The following is a 24,265-nucleotide window of genomic DNA, read 5'->3' as shown; positions in this document are numbered from 1 at the left end:
ACACCTACACCATAAGAATCAACTAAAAAAAATCATAAGGTCAACACGCTGAATGAATTACCAACACATTTACCATAAATACTATAACCACTAAATTATGGCAATTAAAGAGTTTCCCTAGGGCATATCAATTCACAATGTTAATATGAGTGCATTAACAGTACCACCATTTATGCTTTCATTAAAGTTTAATGTACAGTTATTGTTTTGATGATCTCAAGGTGTTTTGAGCCACATCCTCCATCCGCTTGTAACATTTGTAGCCATGGATGGAAGATCCCTCGGTTTCCCCTATACAACTATTTTTACCCTAACCCTTGAAACAACAATCATTTCACTTGGCCATGCCATGAATCTCGCTCTGCAACTCTTTCCTCCTTCCGCAAGGCTGTGTGTGTCCTCCAGGTTACATGATGTGTCTTCAAGGTTCTCCTCCAGCAAGCGGTATGCCTTTCTGGTGTCCCTTCATTTCTCAGACAAAAACGGTACTTCTTATGGTCAATTCTTGATCTCTACGTCATATTTCCTTTTGCTTTTGGTGTCTATCATTTAGGAACACTACAACTAACTCGCCTTTGGCCCTACAGGCTCTTCACTTTCTTCAGTGACTACGATACCTCCCAACAGTTGGCAGACCCTCAGTGATTTCTTCACTAGTAACCCGGGCACAGTTTTTTTTTAACATAAATTTGTTTCTTCGCTACCAATTTTTGACTTACGGTTTAATGGAGTTATTTCTCAGTTTGATGATGGTCAAAATTGCAGCCCCACCCACCACAGGTAATCCCCTGTGGTTCACTGGTTCAATTTTTGCCTTAACTAGTTATAAAATAGCAAGCAGAGTATACATGTTCTAGGTTTTAACGAGTTGTTTCTTTTGATCAGGTTTTCTCCCTTCTAGGACTCCCTTGGCAATGGGTTTAACGCTTAGCCGCTCTGATGTGGCCTGCACGTTTCTTTCCATGTTCTTATTTCTACCTCTCTCAACCGATACAAGGATTTAGGCTTGTTGTCGTTCTAGATTCTGCAGCAAAGAAGGGTTTATATTATGAAATCCACTCGGACCCCTCACAGGTCGAATGGAGATTTTCTGAACCCTGGTGGCCTAGCGTTAACCGAGTCATGAATTCCCACTCAAATGAGTCCATGTGTTTGGGAATGTCGACATTAAATTATACATAGTGTATTTATGAAAGTTTGTGGAGTTCTTTCTGTGCGTAGACATCATGGTGCTTCTCTTGGTCTTATGAATTTCGAATCTGTTATATACCGTAGACTTCTTTTATGACTCTAATCACATAACTGTTATTAATACAACCTCCATAATTTTGAATAAAATGGGTGCGTTTTTCTTTGATTCTCGACTTTCTAAGCTTCGAAAATCCTCGACTATAATTTAAATACTTTATGCATATGGATTTTGCCTTAATGGGTTGGTCTCTGTCATAATTACTAGAAACCAGTGTATTTCACACCCACAGATTTAGTCTTCTCATTTCCTCATTCCTAAATTACATTTTCCTCTGGTTTCACACCCATTAATATATTATGTCATTTTGTTATGTGCAAAGAAAAAAATATACAGTTGTTTTCCCAAATCGTTCTGGTACAAGCGAGTTTTACTTATATGCAAAGTGTTCTCAAAAGGTTTCTTTCTCGTCTCCTTTCAAGTTATCTTATATTGGCCCAAATGTTTTCTAGAACTTATAATTTTTTTCCTAGGTTATCTAGTTACCCAGTAACTATTCTACATGCATTGAGTCTTGTATGGAACCGGGGTTTCCAGTCCTATATTGGCCCAAATGTTTTTCTAGAACTTATAATTTTTTTCCTAGGTTATCTAGTTACCCAGTAACTATTCTACATGCATTGAGTCTTGTATGGAACCGGGGTTTCCAGTCCTACTCACTCCCAAGGTCCTACTGATAATCTATCTGTGTTTCTCAATGATTCCCAACAACCTTCTTTTGATGTTCCCGAAACTCATTCATTTTCCTAGGTAAATGTTTTTGTCTAAATAAGCACAGATGGACAGTGTTGAACCCTTTCTTGATTACATATATACTCAATATTTCCTTGCACAGGTTATTGACTAATTCATCAAGAAGTATAAGAGTGTGATTGTTTATTCAGGTTTTCTTCTCTTTATTATATGACATTGTACAGTACTAATATTGCACAAGAAATATGATTTTCTTTAATAATGAGAAACATAAACATACCCTTTATTTCAGTTCTATTCTCTTTCATTTTAAGAAAATACTAAACATAAATGCTACTGTGAAATAACACTACACAATTATTTCCTGTATAAATATTTACTGCTCTACTTTTGTCCTTAAACAAAAATATTTACTATTTGATTTCATTCATTTACTCAATGATACTCTACTTTTGTCCTTAAACAAAAATATTTACTATTTGATTTCTTTCATTTACTCGGTCATCCTTGCACATCGTCAAAAAGAAAACATAACAATTACAGTGATGTAAAAACACTCTCTATACCAACCAAAACCAAGAAGTCTCTCCTCCTAACCATGAGGCTGACAATGACATCCAATTACCCCCAGCTTCACCTTGTCTAAACTGTATAATTTTCAATCCTATTTTGTCTGGTCTCCAAACCTCAAGACCCCTAGTAAGTTTAGAGTCCCAGCGTGCAAGGATTCTTCAATGATTCCACAAGCCCAAGTCCAGTGCAGGAACTCCTCAAAAACAACAATATTCTACTCACCAAAACAATGTCTTGTGTTATCTTGTGGTTTCCTCTTCTTTCTCTCTCCCGTTCCTCAAGCTCCTTTCTCCTCCAAAAAAGAATCTGGGTTCCTTGGAACTACCCTATTTGAGGGAAAAAGACCTAACTGACTTAACTTTCTTGAGAGTTTTCTTTATTCAATTATATATATTAAGAACTTCCTTTTAATATTTAAGAACTTGACCAAATCCGAGTTACTGCATTTCTTTGGTCTTCCACTTAGACCATAGATAGTTTTGAGAGTTCATAAAAGAAATAAAATAACCTCGTGTTAGGTTGGGGTTTCCCTCAGGGTCCTTTCTCCTCCAAAAAATAATCTACCTTCCTTGGAACTAACTTGTTTGAGGGAAAAAGACCTAAGTGACCTAACTTTTCCTAGAGTTTTCTTTATTCAATTATATATATTAAAAACTTCATTCTAATATTTAAGAACTTGATGAAGTCCGAGTTACTACATTTATTTGGTCTTCTACTTAGACCATAGATAGTTCTCAGAGTTCATAAAAAAAAAAAATTAATGTTAAAATTATAACATGAATTCATGAAAATTTTAAGGGTGCCACATTTACTATAAATATTTCAATAAAATACAATAATTTTTGTGTGCATGTAAATTTTGAGTAAAAAATATTTATTTATTTGTCATCTTTATATTAAAATGTAGTTAAATTTATTTAATTATTTGTGTTTTATAAATAAAATTTATAATTATTTGTGTATTCTTAGAAAAATATTGTATTCATCTATTGTTTAAAATATATTTTTGAATACTATATAACTCAAATTTCTTATTCCAACTTTTTTAAGATTTGACCTTAAATTAACTAGAAAATATATGTAGAAAAAAACTCAAATTTAGAAAAAATAAAATAGGACTATATACCTAACACAACTCAATAAATAATATAAAAATAATACCATTTTAAATATATAAATTAATAACATAAAATTTTAATTATTTTATATATAACTAATATAAAAATATTTACCCAAAATACACATTGAAATTATTATTTTTTTTAAATTGATTTTGATGCGAAAAGTTTTTTTACTTAATTGATTTTGATATTATCATAAAATATATATTAAGAAGAAGGACATTGCACATATTTTTATTTTAACATACCAATGTAATTTTGCCTTAAAAAAAAATAATAATACTGAATTTTATTTCAAAATTGTTTTTAAATTGAATTTCTTTATATATGAAAAATATTTTTTAATACTTTAATTAAAGAATTAAATTAGAATAAAGTATTATAATTATAATGATTATAGTGACATATTTTCATTTTTATAAAAAATCGTATGTGTTCACGCCTAACCTGTGGTTCGAGTAGCCATGACAAGGGGCATTTAAGCCTTCAAAATCATGGTCATGGTTGGATTTTTGGCTGTATTTCTTTCCAAAGAATTTCAAATCAATGACTTTTTCACCAAAAAGTTCCTTAACAGAACAACATGTTACCATTTACTCTATGCCCCCTATCAAGAATGAAATATTTTTATAAATAAAAATATAAATAACTTTAAATCTGTACTTATAATCATTATATAGTTGAGTTATAAAATGATTAAACATTGTTATAAAAATATGTTGGATCAGGTATGAGAATACTTATTAGGAGCATAGGTTCATCTCAAGTTCGGATCAAAGCTTTTGAGGTGCAAACTTCTTTTTTGAGTGCAAAACTTGAGGAAAATCTTGTACCTCTAGAGAGTTGATCTCTTTTGACACTTGATATATATAGTGTTAAGATGGATTTACTTTCTATAAATAAAATGTAGAGTGTTCATATTTATGTATATGATGTGGAAAAAATTATTATAGTAATTTTCAAAACATTATCCATCAAAACACAAAAGAACATTACAAATTTTTATTTTTCACCGAACAATACCAAACAACACATTTACATTTACTTGGAGTTGACACATTTACTTGGAGTCTTCCCCCTTTAAATAGGCTATATTCCACATGAGTACCATGCGTCAATACCATAGTTTCTCATAAACATGTCAACCTAAACTTCCCAACAAAAATCAATAAAAAATTATATAAATTTAAAATTGAATTAATAAATTACAAAATAAGAAAATGGAGGTAATATAGATTTCCAAAAAGGGTAATTAATTATTATTTTTAAATTTTAATTTTAGTTTAATTTTATTTTGAATAATTCTCATAATTTATTATAATTATTCATTCTATTTTTATAATTTTAATTATCAAGGTAAAACTACATAACATTACATTACATAAAATAACATCAGTCTAGATCTATCTTAACTCTGAATCTACCAAGTCTAGAGAAGGACCAAATCTCTTTTTGAACTCTAAGAGAGGTTTGCGTTCCTCTCGCCCCTTGGTAGATCCAGAGTTATGATGGATTTAAAATGGTTTAATTTCACCCTTTGAATAGTCCATATTCCACATGAATACCATGGGTTCTCATAAACTTACAACTCAAAAACCACCTCTAACAACCCAAATAAAATAAATAAATAAAATAATAATAAAGTAGATTTTTTATTTTTATTTTTATTTTAATTGTAACGACTTAGAATGTTTATATAATATTATATTACATTACAACATCTCTGCCATATTGGGCTGGAGCACCCCTCTCGTCCAATTACAACATTTCTTCCATATTAGGCTCCAGAGCAAGCAATGAAAACATCATATGTTGAATTAATTATTATGTTTTTATTAGTTATGATGGTAGCTTTCATGAAGATTATGTTGAGTGATTTTGATCAGATCCATCACATTGAAAATTTTTAGACTTTTCGAACCAGAAAGTGTAGCTCATCCTTGACAAAAACTTAAAATGGTAATTTTTATGGAAATTATGTTGAATGAATTATGATAAATATATGACTTAAATAGGTTATGGGCTTTGGATTCATGATAAATGGGTATATTGGTAAGACATTTTTTGAGATAAGTTAACAATTCAAATTTCCATATAATATTAATTTAAAAAAAAACGAACTCAAATATTACTCATTTTCCAAAATATAATGAGATAAAAAAAAAAAATAATAAACATTAATTATTATGATTCTAACCATTTTTTTTTCAAATACACTCTTTTTCACTATTGTCAAAACTATATTTAAATTGATATATTATAATGATAATAAATTTAAATTTATACAAATACAAAATTAATATATCTTCATTTTTAAAATTAATATAACTCAATCATTAAACATAGGAATTACTATAACAAATACCCACATTGATCGTCGTCTTCCATAAACAATAAGGAAATCTACATAGTAATTAGTGTCTACTCTATTTTCCTTTTCTTATAAATAAATAAAGGAGCTGCATAATAATGAATCTCCATTGTACTTTTAATTTTAAAGTAATTAACTCCACCGCATCTCACAATGAGGGGTTACAAACATAAAATGCTAATCAAATTGGGTGTTCATAGTTTTTCAAAATAGGATAAGATGGAAAAGTCTTAATAAACCTCAAAGATTTTTATTTATTTATTTATTTATTTTTATGTTATGGGTTATTTTTTATATATGGTTTCGTGTAAACATGTTATGTTTTGGAATTTTTGGTTTAGTTAAATTTGATTTTTTTTTTATTTAAAATAAATTTTTTATTGTATATGAATTCAATACTTTAAAAAAAAATTAAAACATTAGAATTGTGGATATTTTACAACTGGAACTTGTGATCCTGAAAAATCCCTAACAAATTTTAATAAATTAAACTAAAAAAAAAATTATATATATATATAAAATCTTTAACTACAACTTTTTAAATACACTATTTCATATTATCAAAATTACATATATTTATGTTAGTATATTATAATAATATAATTAAATAAAATAAATAAATATAAGATTGATATATCTTAATTTTTTTTTGCTTAAGCAAGAGACGGTCCTTTTATTAACTTAGGTAAAAAATATTTTACACATGTTACAACAAATGCCCAGAGGCACAAACTCCCACAAAGGGGGGTGAAAGTACCCTAAGTACCGAAAAAAATCCTCCAAAAAACAGACAGAGACAAGGTCTAGACTGCCCTGGAATCAAGAGCGGGCAAGTGGATCCGAAGTCCGCACCCCAAAACCGATCAAAGATCTGTTTTCTAACAATCCGATAGCTAAGATTCAACCCGCGTAGGGGCGAAGCCCCCAAAAATCCCTAAAGTTGCCCGATCAACGCTGACTGTTGATCTTCTCCTAATCCAACAGTTGTAGTCCATATCGCGCGACTTAAAAAACCCACTGAATACCGCACGATGAAGGTGGTTTGTTTTGTCAGTCCTCCGCCATGTGTTGCTTCCTAAGTGGAATCGCTGGCTTTTCCCTAATACCGTCTTTGGTTTGGAAGGTACCCGATGAAGGTGGTAAACCACTAGTGGTTTTATCCTTTCGGCCCCACCAACATGCACACCAAAAGGTGGCCGTTGATCTTCCCTCTCCAGATCTGATGGCCACAGACCAAAACGGACCACACAACTGATCACGAAAAACCCTAAAGTTGCACGATCAACGCTGACCACTAATCTTTTCCTTCTGATTCAACGGCTGGAGTCCATATCGTGCGGCTTAAAAAGCCCACTGAATACCGTGCGATGAAGGCGGTCTAATTTTTCGGTCCTCCGCCAAGTGTTGCTTCACGAGTGGAATCGCTGGCTTTTCATTAATACCGTCTTTAGTTTGTAAGGTGCGCGATGAAGGTGGTAAACCATTAGTGGTTTTATCCTTTCGGCCTCACCAACTAGTGCACCAAAAGGTGGTCGTTGATCTTCCCTCTCCAGATCTGACGGCCTCAGACCAAATCGGACCACACAATTGCTCACGAGATACCCAGCGATGAAGGCGGTAATCATTGTCCATCCACCTCCACGCGTCGCCTGCTGAATGGCATCGCTTGTCTTCCGGGAAAACTTCTCCTGGGTTAGAGGTTGCCCAAAGTAGGTGGTATGTCTCGAGCAGCTTTTGACCCCAGTAATCTCTTCCTTTAACGCCTTCGTCTTCCATGGAATTATTCCTCCTGTGAACATATATCTTCTGTCTCGATTACTGCCTCTGTTTCTAGAAGCTCCCTTAGAAAACCGACAGTGCATCTCTGCTGATAGGTCATCTGAAGTGAATTTATCCATCGTTTTCGTGAAGTAAAATTCTTTCTCTTGATTTTTCCTAATACTACTATCTATCGCTGAGGGCCCGGGATGAGAATTCCTCCTTCAACCTATCATTTGTTACCTCCTCCCACCAATAGAACAAGTCAATATGCTTGTTTCGTACCCCTTCATTGGCTAGCCAGTTTGCAACTTTGTTGGCTTCCCTGCGGACATGCACCAACCTAAGAGTTCTCAGCATTCTTAGGTGTGCTTGGATTCTTTGGTAGACTTGCAGAAGCCACCAGTGTTCTGAGATTTTCTCTGGTGCATTTCCGACATTTAACCTCTTCACTGAGTTAATGACTAATTCTGAGTCAGCCTCAATGATGACATTGTAAATGTTTTACTTGAGCAGTGTTTCCAGGCATAATTCCATCGCCATGAGCTCAGCCATATTGCTGGTTACTTTTCCTAGATAATTGTGGAAGATGACTTGTATGTCTCCTTCCTCATCCCTCATGACCCCTCCATATCCTACTTCTCCCGGATTCCCTTTTGAGGCCCCATCTATGTTAAATTTTAAAAATCCATGTGACGGGGGTTGCCATGAAGCCTTTTCTACTGAGGTCTTCTTGTTGATATGCATAGAACCCTGAGGGGGGGAAACCTTGAGCTCTAACTTCTCCAGTATTCTGGCCTCTCTTTGTCCAATGGGTTTGGCAGTAGCTACACCTCCCAGGATATGAACAGACTCTTTGAGTTGTTTAAGGATTAGCTTAAGGATGCTACTCACCGGACTCCCTTTATCCTTGAAAATCCTGTTGTTGCGCTCCTTCCAAACATTCCAGATTATGAATCCTTGGGTCAGCATCCAAGCGGAGTTAATGATCTCATTATCCGAAAAGTTTTTCCGCCATTTTTTCAAAGTAGCAATGATGTCATTTACATTTCTGTCTGTCTGCTCGAAGACTTCTCCAACCCAATTCTTAAGTATTGTAGTGAAGGTGCACCTATTCAGGAGATGATTTGTAGTTTCTTCCTGTTGACTACATAAGTGACATCTTGAGGGGCCAACAAAACCTCTTCTTCTTAGGTTATCCCATGTCAGAATCTTCCCCTGTTGAACCAGCCACATGAACAGTTTGACTTTCATCTAATGAGGATTATCCCAGAGTTCTTTCCACGTCTTATCAGTGTTTGGAAGGTTAAGCCCTGAATCTATCCTTTCGGCCTCCTTAAGATCGAAGAGACCTGCCTTGTTCTTTCCCCATCTTAGTTGATCATCCAAGGTTGAGTTTAAGAGTTGTCTCTTGTCTAAAATACCTTTAAGGGCTATAGCTTGAGTGTGCAACTTGCCCATTCCACTATAATCTGGAAGTTTCCATGTTCTCCATTTCCCATTATTCCTTGATTGGTCCCAATAGTCACTTAACCACCTTAATCCTTTATTGATGGTAACAGTGTGAATGTTTGCTAATTCTTCACTTTGAAGATTGTCCTCCTTCTGCCAATTATCCTCCCAAAACCAGGCCAAATTTCCATTTCTGATCTCCCAGAAACTGTGATTTTGGACTAGGGCCCTGTTCTCCCATGCCCTATTCCAAATTGCAGAACCTATTACTTGTCCTGTCATTCTGATGAGGTTCTTCACGTGCCACTCTTTTGCATATTTTTGCTTCCAAAGTTTTTCCCAGGGGGCTTGTATTTCCTTTAGCCATCTCCACCAGAGTTTGGCACCGAGAACTCTGTTAAGAATTCCTGGGTCATGAAGACCCAAGCCATCATGGGACTTAGGTTTGCAAACCCTGTCCCATGCCATAAGAGCCCATTTCTTCTTTTCTTCACCTTTCCCCCAGAGAAAGTCTCTCTGAATGTTTCTTATATTAGTAATTACATCAGTTGGTGCCAGAATGGTTGATAGCATATAGATAGGGATACTTTGGAGGATAGCCTTAGTTAGAATCAGTCTCCCTGCTAGATTTAGTGCTCTATTTGTCCACTTGCTAATCTTATATTTTAGTTTATTAAGAATAGGCTCTCAGATATCCTTGTGTAGCGGTTTTTTGGTGAGGGGAACTCCCAGGTACTTCGCAGGCAGTGACTCCCTTTGAAAGCCCAAAATTCTGGAAGTATTTCTTTGTATTGAAATATCTGTATTGAATAAGAAAATCTTTGATTTAGTAAGACTTACCTCTGTGCCTACTGCTCTAGCAAACTCACTTAGAATCTACTTGAATGCTTTGGCTTCCTTGATAGTGGGTGTGCCTTGAAGCATAGTATCATCCACAAATTTCTGATGTGTCACCGTGTCCCCACCTTGAGTGAGTCTCAGACCCTGAATTCTCCCTTCCTCCTTTGCAGCTCTGATCGTTCTCCCTAACCCTTCCATCATTAGAATGAAAAAGAAAGGAGAAAGAGGATCACCTTGCCTGAGACCTCTAGAAGGCTTGAAGGTTTTGGAGAGAGAGCCATTGAGAAGAATTGAACAGCTGGTGGTGGTAACTAGCGCCATAACCCATTTAATCCAATTGTAATCAAATCCATAGGCTTTTAGTATTGCTCTTATGTATGACTAGCTAAGTTTGTGATAGGCCTTTGCTATGTCCAGCTGAATTATCATTCCTGCATGTTTATTGGTAATGAGTGAATGAACCATTTCATGTGCTTGAATTATGTTATCTAGAATTTGTCTTCCTTTCACATAGCTCATTTTCTCTTCTAACACTAGGGTTGGGAGGAGTGGTTTGAGACGGTTGGCAATTACTTTGGATATTATTTAGTATACCACATTGCATAATGCTATATGTCTAAATATGTCTGGAGAGGTGGCCTTTTCCTGTTTTGGGATTAAGGAAATGAAAGATTCATTAAGCGCCTTTGGCACTGTCTTAAAATGTCGAGAGTCTTCCATTACCTCCAGGATGTCCTGTTTTACTATCCTCCAACAAGCTTTGAAAAAGTCCACATTGAAGCCATCTGGGCCTGGTGCTTTCCCATTGTGCATCTCTTTAACGACTTCCTCAATTTCTTCCTCAGTTACTGGTCTGTTGAGGTTATAATTATCTTCTCTACTTACCAATGTAGGAATGTACTGAGAAATTTTTTTCGTAAACTGGTATCTGTCTTCTAAGGTTTCCTTAGCAATTTTCTGAAAATGCTGGACTAGAACCTTCTCCATCTCTTCATGAGTGTTTCTTTCTATTCCATGTTGATCTGTGAGTTTCACAATTCTATTGTTGTTTATGTGAGCTATGGTGGATCTGTGAAAGAATTTGGTGTTTCACTCCCCCTCTTTAATCCATTGTACTATGGATTTCTGTCTCCAGAATATTTCCTCTTGAAGACATTTGTTATCCCATTCCTGCTAGAGTGACTTTGCCATCTCTTTCCTTTCATCTGTATAGCCTTCTGTGATAAGAATATGGTTTATTTCCTTTAGTTTCTTTTCCACATCTCCTTTAGCTTTGAAGATATTACCAAATTCCTTCTTATTCCACTCTTTGAGTCTGCCTTTAATGTGTTTGAGCCTATAGTGTAGAAGGAAAATCTTTGTACCCTAAAGGTATAGCTCTTCCTTCCACCATTTTTTGATGTTTGTGAAGAAATCTAAGTGTCTGAGCCAAGCGTTCTCAAACTTGAAGGGGGGGTTCCTTGGTTTACCAAAAAGAGAAGCTTCCAACTGGATAGGCCAGTGATCTGAACCTCCAAAAGGTAGTATGAGCGCAGTAATGCTGCTTCCCATGAGAAGAAGTTCCTCTAAAACAATAAATATGTCCAATTTTGAGTCTACTTGGGTGGGGCCCCCTCTTTTGTTATTCCAAGTGAAGATTCCATTGCTTGTTTCCATATCTACCAATTTCATATTGGTGATGAAGTTCTGGAAGGCAACTACATCTCTACCAAGTGTTCTAGTTCCTCCTTTCTTCTCCATAAGTGATTTTGTCATATTAAAATCACCTCCAAGAATCCAGGGTAGAGCTAGGTATCTCTTCTTCATCTCCTCCAGTGTTGTGAAGAGTCGAAGTTTGTGCTTAGACATTGGTGATCATGTAACATTGTCTGTCACCCATCGGTTGGAAAATCAGAGAAAGGTGATGTCTGGATGCCTCCACATCAATCACACCAAATTTCTGTGGATCCCATAGAGTGAGAATGCCACCAAAATATTTATTTGCCTTCACTTCAAGGTATTCATATCTATTTTACCATTTGATATGTTTTACGTGGATCTTCTCCACAGAGCATTTTGTTTCCTGTATGAATACTATGTCAGGTTTTTCCTCTCTGATCCTATTACCTAGATTCCTCTGTTGCCTTTTGCTCCCTAGTCCTCTAATGTTCTAGGTTGTGATTTTCATTGAGGTGGGGTTTTGAAGGAGTAATTGGAAAGGTCTTTCATCCTTCCTGAGTCAATCATGAGTTTTCCACACTCCAGCAGTAGTTCTTTCTGTCTTTTTCTTCCCTTCCTTTTTCTTGGATTTTTTGTTAGTTTTCCTGTTATTAATCCTATTGAGGAAGTTCCTTTATTTTTCTGGTTATCATGTCCTCTTTTGATTCCTACAACTATTTGATGTGACTTGTTAAGGAATATTTGTTGTACCTTGTTCACATCCTCCTGAGGATGGAGCTTATTCTCAGGTTTCCTCCTTGTTCTAGAAACTTTTCCAGCTCTAGGTTCTCCCTTTCCAGGATCTCCTGTAAGTCTTGGTCCTCTGTACCACTTTCACTTTGGGTCATTTCTTAGTATTTTTCTATTTCCATGGTACTCAAAGGGTCCATCATGTGTTCATTTTGTTCCTGAGTGAACTCCATGCTGGCCTCTTTTCCTTTCCCCCTTGCTGACTAATTCTCTGTAATCTCTTGATCACCTCCCTCTACTTCTTTTTCTCCTAAGATCTCAAAACTGTTGTGACTTCTTGTTTTGTTATCATTCGTACTAGGGTTCTTTTGTGTCTTCCTTCCCCCTCATTTTCCTTTTCCTCTTGCTTTGGTGAAACCTATCTGGTCTTTCCCTTTGCTGGTGTTTAGGTTTTCCTCCCTTCTATTAAGAGGACAATATCTAGATAGGTGCCCATGCTCATGACATTTGTGACATCTGAACGGGATATGTTCATAGTCAACTGTTTGAACCCATTCCTCGTCATAGACTTCTAGAATGACCTCATCTAGAAGGGCTCCTGATAGGTCCATCTCCACACATATACGGGCATACGAGGTATATTTTCCCCATAGAGTTGCCTCTGAAATTTTTAAGAAATGACCTAATTTATTGCTTATAGCTTTTAAAGACTCCAGCATCCAGTAATCTAAAGGTAAGGAGTAGATACTAATCCATACTGGTACCAAAGTGAAGGTTTCTCGTTCTGGCACAAAGTTCATCGTCCATGGCCACATATAGAGACCAGCAGCTACAAAGAAGTATGGTCCTCCTTCAAAAATCCTGTCTCTGTCTTCCATGTTTGTGAACACCACTGTAAAAAATCCTTTGGATTCAAGATGTATATTTAACTCCCCCTTTGGTTTCCAGTTGTATTTTATCCAGGTGTACAACGCTTTCTATGATGGCCAGATTCCCATAAATTTGCATATGATGGCATAGTTTTCCATGTGTTCCCTATGCGCTTGCAGAGCTGGATCATTCAGAATAACCCAAGGTTTAGTTATGGTCTTGGGTTTACAGGGCCCCATCTTGGCTCTATTCTTTGTTCCCTGGCCTCTGTCTTCTGCTTTCTCCTCCTGTCGGTCTTCTTTGTGGGCCCCTTGATCTGCATGGGTATTTTTTGCCTTCCGCCTTCTAAGTTTCAGTGTTTTTTGTCTTGACCTCCAAGGTTGTGGAGGTTTGTTCTTATTCCCTCCTCTTCCTCTATTTGAAACCACATTGCTGTAGGAGGGAGTGGAGCTCCCTCCTCCTTGTGCCTCCATGGGTACCAGTTACCCTCTATCACTCTCTTAGATAAACCCTAGAACCCTCTCTCCTAATAGTTTTCGGCTCCCAATATGGCCTTCATTGTCATGCATGTAGCAGTTATAATCGATTGATATATCTTTATTAATAATTAAGTTATGAGATTATTAAATTTTATTATTAAACATTTTGAATGAATTATTATAATAAATACCCATACTAATCATTATTTTCCTTATACACTATGGGAAGTGGCATAGTGAGGAGTGTATACTTTCCTTTTTTTTATTAAAATGGAAAAATATGCATAATAATTAATTTTCATTGCTAATCAGTGTAATTATAAAAATTATATGGTTGGTAAATATATGTAGGTATGTGTCTATAATGGAGTAATTTTTAAGTATGATTTTGTATTCAAATCTTGATATGTGTTGTTTATACTTGTTTTTTTACTGCATGTATGAATTCAACGCCCTCAAAAATCTTTGGGCATTTCTATTGTGAAGATTTCACTTGTCAAACTTGTGATTTCAATGAGTCCTTGCCAGATTCTAAACAAATTGGATTGGAAAATGAATCGGAAAACTTTCCAAAACAAATTAGATTGGAAAATAAACCGGAAAACTTTTCAAAATGTAAAGTTTAAACACTACTCAAATCCATAATACTCATTGAAACACTTCTTTCATCATATATTTAAAGTGTTAAAATATATATATATTTTAAATCATAAAAATTAACTAAATTATAAGTTTATTTAAAACAATAATAATTGTAGAAGACTTCTTATTTCAACTTAAGGTGGATGAGGATTGTTGAATTTTTTTTTTAATTGAGGGCCTAGATTAATTCTCAGGGAATATACTCAACATATGCTTAGTCTTAATGCTTATCAATGGTTGTAGTGTATTAAAGAGTTTGTTAGTTTGCATTGACTTTTAATAAATTTAAGAAATTAAATTCATGCACTTGACTCCCACCCCACCAGTTTCCTAGGATTTGAGATTATTCCAATTCCAATAATTCCCTCCATGATAAGTTCCTCATTATTATTTATAACATTCATTTATACATAAGCAAATTTTATTTAGTAAAACGATCCATTATTTATAACGTTCATTTATAATTCATTCTTTTTTTTAGTTAAAGTTGACCCATAACCCTTTTATACATGGTTAATCAAGTAAACGTGTGCATTAATAAGGCATTCTTTGTGTTGCAATAGTTTTTTTTAGTTCTATTTATGAAGCCTTAGGTTATATCAATCACATTAATATTTTTAATATGGTTGTACTAGTTATGATTAATGATAAAATGAATATATATATATATATATATATATATATATATATGATGATGATGATGATGATGATGGTTAACGTCCGCTGAGACCAAATAATGATCTATCGGACCTAAAAAGACAAATTATTTATTTTGATTTAAGATTTTATTCCTATGCTCAAAAAGCTTGGAGAGAAGCCTCCCGAGTTCACTATAATTTTGGCATTGTAAAAGCCTAGGAAGGTCAGTATTGTAACAAAGGTTGTGAAATTGAGATCTAATGTGGTTGTATGCAGGGCACTCTAAGAGGAAGTGGTTTTCATCCTCGATGCTCCTATTCTCACAAATATGGCAGATCCTTTCCATCCACGACGTTTTAGGAACTGCCCAACAGCCAGTTTCACTATGGAGCTCATGAGAATTCGTTCTAATCTTTGCTATATTAATTTTCTTCTTTGAGCTAGTTAAAATAGAGAGATACTTTTGATCTTCAAGGGTGGTTGATGACCTTCTTATAATAACTTAATTTTCTTTTAGACGCTAAATCTTTCTCACACCACAATTTTTCTTTGAACTTAGAAGTAACAATATCTTTAATGTAATTTATGTTTTGCAAAGCATCATTCTCATTGATCTCCCAATAGTTTAACCAGGCCCTTGTGTCCTTACGCCATCCTCGGTTAAGCCTTAGGTGGTTTTGGCTGGAATTTAAAGCTAGCTTAGGAAGTCTATGATTGTCTATGTTATTGAGCTTGTGCTTGTACAACAGAAACCTGAGCATAGCCAGGCTCTCAATAGGAGAAAGACCTGCTTCTATAAGGAGAATAGGATAGGGTGTATTACTTTTAATTTTCAGGTTATAAGTTATAAAACGCTTCTCGATTTGCTCAATATATATATATATATATAACAAACATTTAACAATATTTTTAACTATGGAGATTCACTTTGATTTTATTAGAGTTATTCTTAATCTGTAAATAATCTTTTCCCAAAACCATGACTTATCAATACCACATACTCAAAAAACCATAACTGATTTCACACCACACTTGTTTGAAATGACATTTTTTTTTAAATAATGAATTTAAATAAAAGGGAAAGAAAGTTATAACTACTTTGGAAACCAATTTTAGCCATCGGCCTCTGAGCCAAATATTTTAGCCTTCTTCGGTATCAGAGCCAAAGATTGCATTGTAATAGGAAGAGTCTGTAATGAGCCAGAAAGCCTTCGACCTCTGAACAATGTTAGCTTTGGCTTTCCCTTTTTTAGTTGCGTTGATAAATGCTCTTACACTTAATCTCTGTATTTATATTGTATCTGTTGTAATATTTTCTATCACTCAATGAAATTTGTGCCTTTTCATTATGTGAGTTGTCTTTATTGTTTGAGTAAGCATTTTGAGCCATATCAACTATCTGTATAGCAAGCGAGATGTGGTTAGTAGCGTGAAGACGTTATATGAAATCCTGTTGCAGCAAAGATTGTTGGTGGACAATGTCTATGGATAATTGAAGCCAAAGGAAGGCGTTGTAGTTCCGAGGGAGTCCCATTCCTTAGGTGCATAATATTTTACCTTAACGTATTTATTTTCCTTGCCTTCTTGCGCAACACTGAGTAGTGAATTGTAGTAAGAAATGGCCTCAAGCAATTTTGATTTCTTTGCTGATATGCAAGTTTCAAAGAAAACCAATTAGATTGGAAGGATATTAAAAAAATATGAGCCCTTGTACGATACCATGGTAGTAATTCAGTAATTTACTCCTACTTCTAATTGGCAACTTCCTCATATATATCTCCTAATAATATTTATGACCTTCCAATGTTTAAGTCTCATGCAGCCAATCTCATTTGATACGCCTCTATAAATGTGCCTATCAATCTTACCCAACCTATATATTAGATACCTCTCATAAAACCAGAAGATGTCCAATGGGGACTACAACAAGGTTATAAGTATGTGAATCTTGGACTAATACAGTTTGTCATTAACCTTCTTTTGAGATGTGGTTTGAATGTGTCTTGCTTAGCTTGTGTGATTGATTCATGCAATAATCAATTTATCGGTGCCTTGCTAGGTGGTTTTGAGGCCCCTTGAAAAATGGTCTAGTTTGGTCATCCATCATCCCATGATACCGAGTATCTTTAACCAATCCCAATATTAATGAACTACTTTAAGCTTACATCCATTTTTCTATCTTTAATATGACTGAGCAGTCTGATATTGCCCAATTACATTCCACTGTTTGTTTGCAATTTGTCTCGACAACTATGCAAGCACTCAATCCTCAGCTTACTTAGAGATCCACAATAGAAGGAGTTGTGGTTGTACCTGGTAATGTCACTCCTATCAGAATAGGGTTTTCTCAATTAAAAATCCCAAAAGTATTTTTAGACTCTAGAACCCAAAAGATTGTCTATTTCTCAGTCGATTAGAGGATTAGTCATTAGACTAAGGAATGAAACCACATTACCAAAAGCCCTATTAGAATTCACTCTCTCAAAAGTCATGATACTTCAAACCTTAGTAGGCATATGGAAAAACACAAATATGAATTATCATCTCAATGCAAATTCTGTATTGCCTCTAGAAGTTTAAGTTCAGATAAAAAAATTCAAGTCTTTCACAGACCTTGATCCACCTTCAAAGAGGAACATTTGGGCCAACATACAGAATATCGGGAATTTTTACAGATTGCCTCTCTGAGAGATATTAAGTTCATGAGATACACACTGCCTAGAGAAAGGGCGGGGGAAAATTTAGAAAAGCTTCTACTCCCACAAAGAAGGCTTGCTCCTGGCAATTTTGTACAAAAATTCAAAGATAGGAATGTTGTAGTTGATGTGGATTTCCTACATTATAGGAAAGTGATAGATGAGAAGCCCCAAGAGATTATAAGGCTTCAGAACTACAAAAATTATCAGCTAACATGTATAGAACAAAATTTAGATGAGCTATCACAAGAAGTGCTGAAAGTACAGTCCCATGTGACTCCATTCTAGTTTAGATGATTTGAGTCAAAAAGCTTCTGAGCATTTTGATATGTTAAAAGATGTAAATATGAAGTTAGAGAAAATTATTGAAGTAGTAGTATATTTAAGAAAATCTCGAGTTAAAAGAAGCATTTACTACAGCGGACGTTTATAGTGAGACATTCCAGCTAGAAGAAAAGAACCCTAAAAAGAAAAATACTCCACTACTGCTCAAAACATAACAACTACAGTGATGTAAAAACACTATCTATACCAACCAAAAACAAGAAGTCTCTCCTCACAACCATGAGGTTGGAAATGACATCTAGTCTCCCCCTGAGCTTCCCCTTGTCTAGACAGTATAATTTTCAATCTTGTGTTGTCTAGTCTCCAAACCTCAAGACCCCTCGTACAGTTTTGAGTCCTAACTTGCAAGGATTCTTCAAGGGTTCCATTGACCCAAGTCCAACTCAAGAACTCCTCACGAACAACAATATTCTACTCACCGGAACAACGTCTTGTGTCAGGTTGTGGTTTCCTCTTCTTAAGTTGTGGTTTCCTCTTCTTTCTCTCTCTCCTTCCTCAGGCTCCTTTCTCCTCCAAAAAAGAATATGCCTTCCTTGGAACTACCCTATTTGAGGGAAAAAGACTTAACTGACCTAACTTTCTCGAGACTTTTCTTTATTCAATTATATATATTAAGAACTTTCTTTTAATATTTAAGAATTTGACCAAGTCTGATATACTACATCTATTTGGTCTTCCACATAGACCATAGATAGTTGCCAGAGTTCATAAAAGAAATAAATAATGTTAAAATTATAACATGAATTCATGAAAATTTTACGGGTGTCACATTTACTATAAATATTTCAATAAAATACAATGATTTTTGTCTATGCATGCAAAGTTTGAGTAAAAATAATTATTTGTTCGTCATTGTTAAATCAAATGTAATTAAATTTATTTAATTATTTGTATTTTATAACTAAAAATTTATACTTATTTGTCTATCATTAGAAAATTATTGTATTCTTTTTTTTAAATGTATTTTTGAATACTATATAACTCAAATTTCTTATTTTAACAAATTTTTAGATTTCACAAATTAACTAGAAAATATGTGGAGAAAAGAACTAGAATTTAGAAAAAATAAAATACGACTATATATCTAACACAACTCAATAAATAACTTAAAAGTAATATGATTTTAAATATATAAATAAATAACATATATTTTTAATTATTTTATATATAACTAATATAAAAAAAATAAAAATACTCAAAATAGATATTGAAATATTTTTTACTTAGAAATATTTTTTATTTAATTGATTTTGATATTATGATGAAATATATATTAAGAAGAAAGAGATTGCACATATTTTTGTTTTAACATACCAATGTAATTTTGCCAAAAAAAAATGATAATACTAAATTTTATTGAATTTATTTATATGGAAAAAGAATTTTTTTATTATTTAAATTAAACAATTAAATTAAAGCAAAGTATTATAATTATAATGATTATAGAGACACATTTTAATTTTATCAAAAAAATTATGTGTGTCTTCTCAGATGACTAGCATGGAAAACGTGTGGTTTGAGTAGCCACGACAGAGAGGCATCTAAGATCTCAAAATCATGGCCATGGATGGATTTTTTTTCAAAGAGTTTCAAAACAATGACCCTTCCACCATAGATTACCTTAATAGAACAACATGTCACCATTTACTCTATGCCCCCTATCAAAAATGAAATATTTTTATAAATAAAAACATAAATAACTTTTAAATCTAAGCTTTCAAAATCATGGCCATAGCTGGATTTTTGGATGGAATTTTTTCAGAGAGTTTCAAACCAATGACATTTTCACCATAGAGTGCCTTAATAGAACAACATGTCACCATTTACTCTATGCCCCTTATCAAAAATGAAATATTTTTATAAATAAAAATATAAATAACTTTAAATCTGTACTTATAATCATTATATATTTGAGTTATAAAATGATTAAACATTATTATAAAAATATGTAGGGTCAGGTATGAGAATACTTACTAGGAGCATAGATTCATCTTTTCTTCAGATCAAAGCTTTTGAGGTGCAAACTTCTTTTTTGAGTGCAAAACTTGAGAAAAATCTTGCACCTCTAGAGATTTGATCTCTTTTGACACTTGATATATATAGTGTTAAGATGGATTTACTTTCTATAAATAAAATGTAAAATTAAAATGATCAAGAGTTAAGATGGATCTAGATTGGTTTAGTTTCTATAAATAAAATGTAAAATGTTCATATTTATGTATATGATGTGGAAAAAATTATTATAGTAATTTTCAAAAGATTATCCATCAAAACACAAGAGAAAATTACAAATTTTGATTTTACATTTACTTGGAGTCCACACATTTACTTCGAGTCTTTCCCCCTTTAAATAGGTTGTACTCCACATGAATACCATGCCAAATGACACATTTACATTTACTTGGAGTCCATACATTTACTTCGAGTCTTTCCCCCTTTAAATAGGCTATATTCCACATGAATACCATGTGTCAATACCATAGTTTCTCATAAACATGGAGCTCAAAAAATCACCACTAACTTGACTAAGTCAACCTAAACTACCCAACAAAAATCAATTAAAATTTGTATAAATTTAAAAGTGAATTAATAAAATTCATATAAATTTAAAAGTGATATAAATTTGAAAATAAGAAATTGGAGGTGATATAGATTTCCCAAAAGTGTAACTAATTATTATTTTTAAATTTTAATCTTAGTGTAATTTTATTTTGAATAACTCTCCTAATTTATTATAATTATTCATTTTATTTTTATAATTTTAATTATCAAGGTTTGCATTCCTCACTGTTCTTGGTAGATCCAGAGTTTAGATGGATTTAAGATGGTCGAATTTCCCCCTTTGAATAGTCCATATTCCACATGAATACCATGGGTTCTCATAAACTTAGAACTCAAAAACCACCTATAACAACCCAAATAAAATAAATAAAAATAATAATAATAAAGTAGAATTTTTATTTTTATTGTAACGGCTTAGAATGTTTACTTAATATTATATCACATTACAACATCTCTACCATATTGGGCTAGAGCACTGCCTCTCGGTCCAATTACAACATTTCTTTCATATTAAGCTCCAGAGCACTCAATGAAAACATCTTAAATGAGTTATGATAATGGTTATTATAAAAAATATGTTGAATTAATTATTATGTTTTTATCAGTTATGATGGTGGTTTTCATGAAGATTATGTTGAATGATTTTGATCACATTCATCACATTGAAAATGTTTAAACTTTTCAAGCCAGAAAGTGTAGCTCATCCTCAAGACAAAAATTTAGAATGATAATTTTTATGGAAATTATGTTGAACGAATTATGATAAATAGATGACTTAAATATTTTATGAGCTTTAGATTGTTGATAAATGAGTATATTGTGAAGATATTTTTTGAGATAAATTAAAAGTTCAAATTTCCATATAATATTAATTTAAAAAAAAAACTAACTTACTCATTTTCCAAAATATAATAAGATGGAAAAAAATTAATAAACATTAATCATTGTCATTCTAACGATTTTTTTTATTTTTAAAACACTCTTTTTCACTATTGTCAAAATTGATGTATTATAATAATATAATAAATTTAAATTTAAATAAATATAAAATTAATATATCTTCATTATTAAAATTAATATAACTCAACCATTAAATATTATTATTAAACATATAAATTACTATAATAAATACCAACACTAATCATCGTTTTCTACATAGTAATTAGTGTCTACTCTATTTTCCTTTTCTTAATCTCCATTGTAAATTTAATTTTAACGTAATTAACTCCACCGCATCTCAGAATGAGCGGTTACAACCATAAAATAATAATCAAATTGGGTGTTGATAGTTTTTCAAAATATGATAAGATGTAAAAGTCTTAATACACATCAAACATTTTTTTTTTAATGTTATATGCTATTTTTTTATGTATGGTTTCGTGTAAACATGTTATGTTTTGGAATTTTTTGTTTAGCTAATTTTTTTTTTTTTTAAATGAATTAAAATTTTTAAATGGTAGATGAATTTAACATTTTAAAAATTTTTAAAGCAATAGAATTGTAGATATTTTACAATGCAGACTTGTAATTCCAAAAAATCTCTAAATATTTTAAATAAATTAGACTAAAAATATATATCGAAAAACCCTTCAAAACATGAAACACATAAACTACAACTTTTTCAATACACTATTTCATATTATCAAAACTACATAGGTTTAAGTTAGTATATTATAATAATACAATTAAATAAATAAATATAAGATTGATATATCTTAATTAATAATTGAATTATGAGATTATTAAATATTATTATTAAACATTTTGAATGAATTATTATAATAAATACCTATACTAATCATTGTTTTTCTTATAATGAAGAGTGTATACTTTCTTTTTTTTATTGAAAGGGAAAAAAATGCATAATAATTAATTTCCATTACAAATTAGTGTAATCATACAAATTAAATGGTTGGTAAATATATGTAAGCATCTGTCCATAATGGAGTAGTTTTTAAGTACGATTTTGTGCTCAAATCTTGATATGTGTTGTTTAAACTCATCTTTTGACCGCATATATGAATTCATCACCCTCAAAAACCTTTGGACACTTCTATTTTGAAGAGTTCACTTGTCAAACTTGTTATTTCAATAAATCCTTGCGGCATTCTAAACAAATTAGATTGGAAACTAAACCGGAAAATCTTTTCAAAATGTAGCTCTTAAAGACTACTCAAATCCATAATACTCATTGAAACACTTTTTTCATCATACATTTAAAGTGTTAAAATATATATTTTTTTAAATCATAAAATTCAAATGCATTATAACTTTATTTAAAACAATAATAATTGTTGAAGGCTTCTTATTTCAACTTAAGGTGGATGAGGATCTGTGGACTTCTTTTTATTTTTTTTAAATGAGGGCCTAGATTGATTCTAAGGGAATATGCTCAACATATGCTTAGTCTTAATTCTTATCAATGGTTGTAGTGTATTAAAGAGTTTGTTAGGTTGCATTGAATTTTAATAAATTTAAGAAATTAAATTTGTGCAGGTGACTCAGGCCCACCAATTTCCTAGGATTTGAGATTATTCCAATTCCAATAAGTTCCTCCATGATAAGTTCATCATTATTATTTATAACATTCATTTATACATAAACAAATTTTATTTAGTAAAATGGTCCATTATTTATAACATTCATTTATAATTCCTTTTTTTCTTTAGTTAAAGTTGACCCATAACCTTTTTATACATGGTTATTCAAGTAACCATGTGCAGTAATAAGACATTCTTTATGTTGCAATAGTTTTTTTAGTTCTAGATATGAAGCCTTAGGTTATATCAACCACATCAATATTTTTAATGTGGTTGTACAAGTTATGATTAATGATCAAATGAGTTAATATATATATATATATATATATATATATATATATATATATATATATATATATATATATATATATATATATATATATATATATATATAAGAAACATTTAACAAGATTTTTAACCATGGAGATTCACTTTGATTTTATTAGACTTATTCTTAATATGTAAATAATCTTTGTCCAAAACCATGACTTATCAATACCACATACTCAAAAAACCAAAACTCATTTCCCACCACACTTGTTTCAAATGACATTTTTTAAAATAATGAATTTAAATAAAAGGGAAAGAAATGTATAACTACTTTGGAAATCAATTTTAGCTTCCGATCTCTCAGACAAATATTTTAGCCTTCTTTGGTATTAGAGCCAAAGATTTCATTGTAATAGGCAGAGTCTATAACGAGCTAGAAAGCCTTCGACCTCTGGACAATGTGAGCTTTGGCTTTCCCATTTTCAGTCTCGTCAATAAATACTCTTACACTCAATCTCTTTATTTATATTGTATCTGTTGTAATATTTTCTATCAGTCAACGAAATTTGTGCCTTTCCATTATGTGAGTTGTCTTTATTATTTGTGTAAGCATTCTGAGCCATATCAACTATCAGTATAGCAAGCGAGATGTGGTTAGTAGTGTGAAGACGTTATACGAAATCATGTTACAGCAAAGATTGTTGTTGGACCATGTCTCTAGATAATTGAAGCCAAAGAAAGGCATTGTAGTTCCGAGGGAGTCCCATTCCTCAGGTG

General features: G+C 32.6%; 1 long non-coding RNA gene across 1 annotated transcript; it reads left to right on the top strand.

The window, feature by feature from the left end:
- The first annotated feature begins 286 nt into the window (after positions 1–286).
- LOC149209418 (uncharacterized) lies at positions 287–1,302 on the top strand. Its single transcript, XR_016252218.1, has 3 exons — positions 287–485; positions 588–780; positions 886–1,302. It is a non-coding gene; the product is annotated as an uncharacterized LOC149209418 (long non-coding RNA).
- Positions 1,303–24,265: the final 22,963 nt, after the last annotated feature.

This window comes from Pinus tabuliformis, chromosome 1_2, assembly GCF_031772625.1.
Source record: "Pinus tabuliformis cultivar Carrire ecotype Pingquan chromosome 1_2, CPIR1, whole genome shotgun sequence".
NCBI lineage: Eukaryota > Viridiplantae > Streptophyta > Pinopsida > Pinales > Pinaceae > Pinus > Pinus tabuliformis.
Note: the sequence above shows the minus strand (reverse complement) of the source record. Positions and strands in the feature narration are given on the sequence as shown.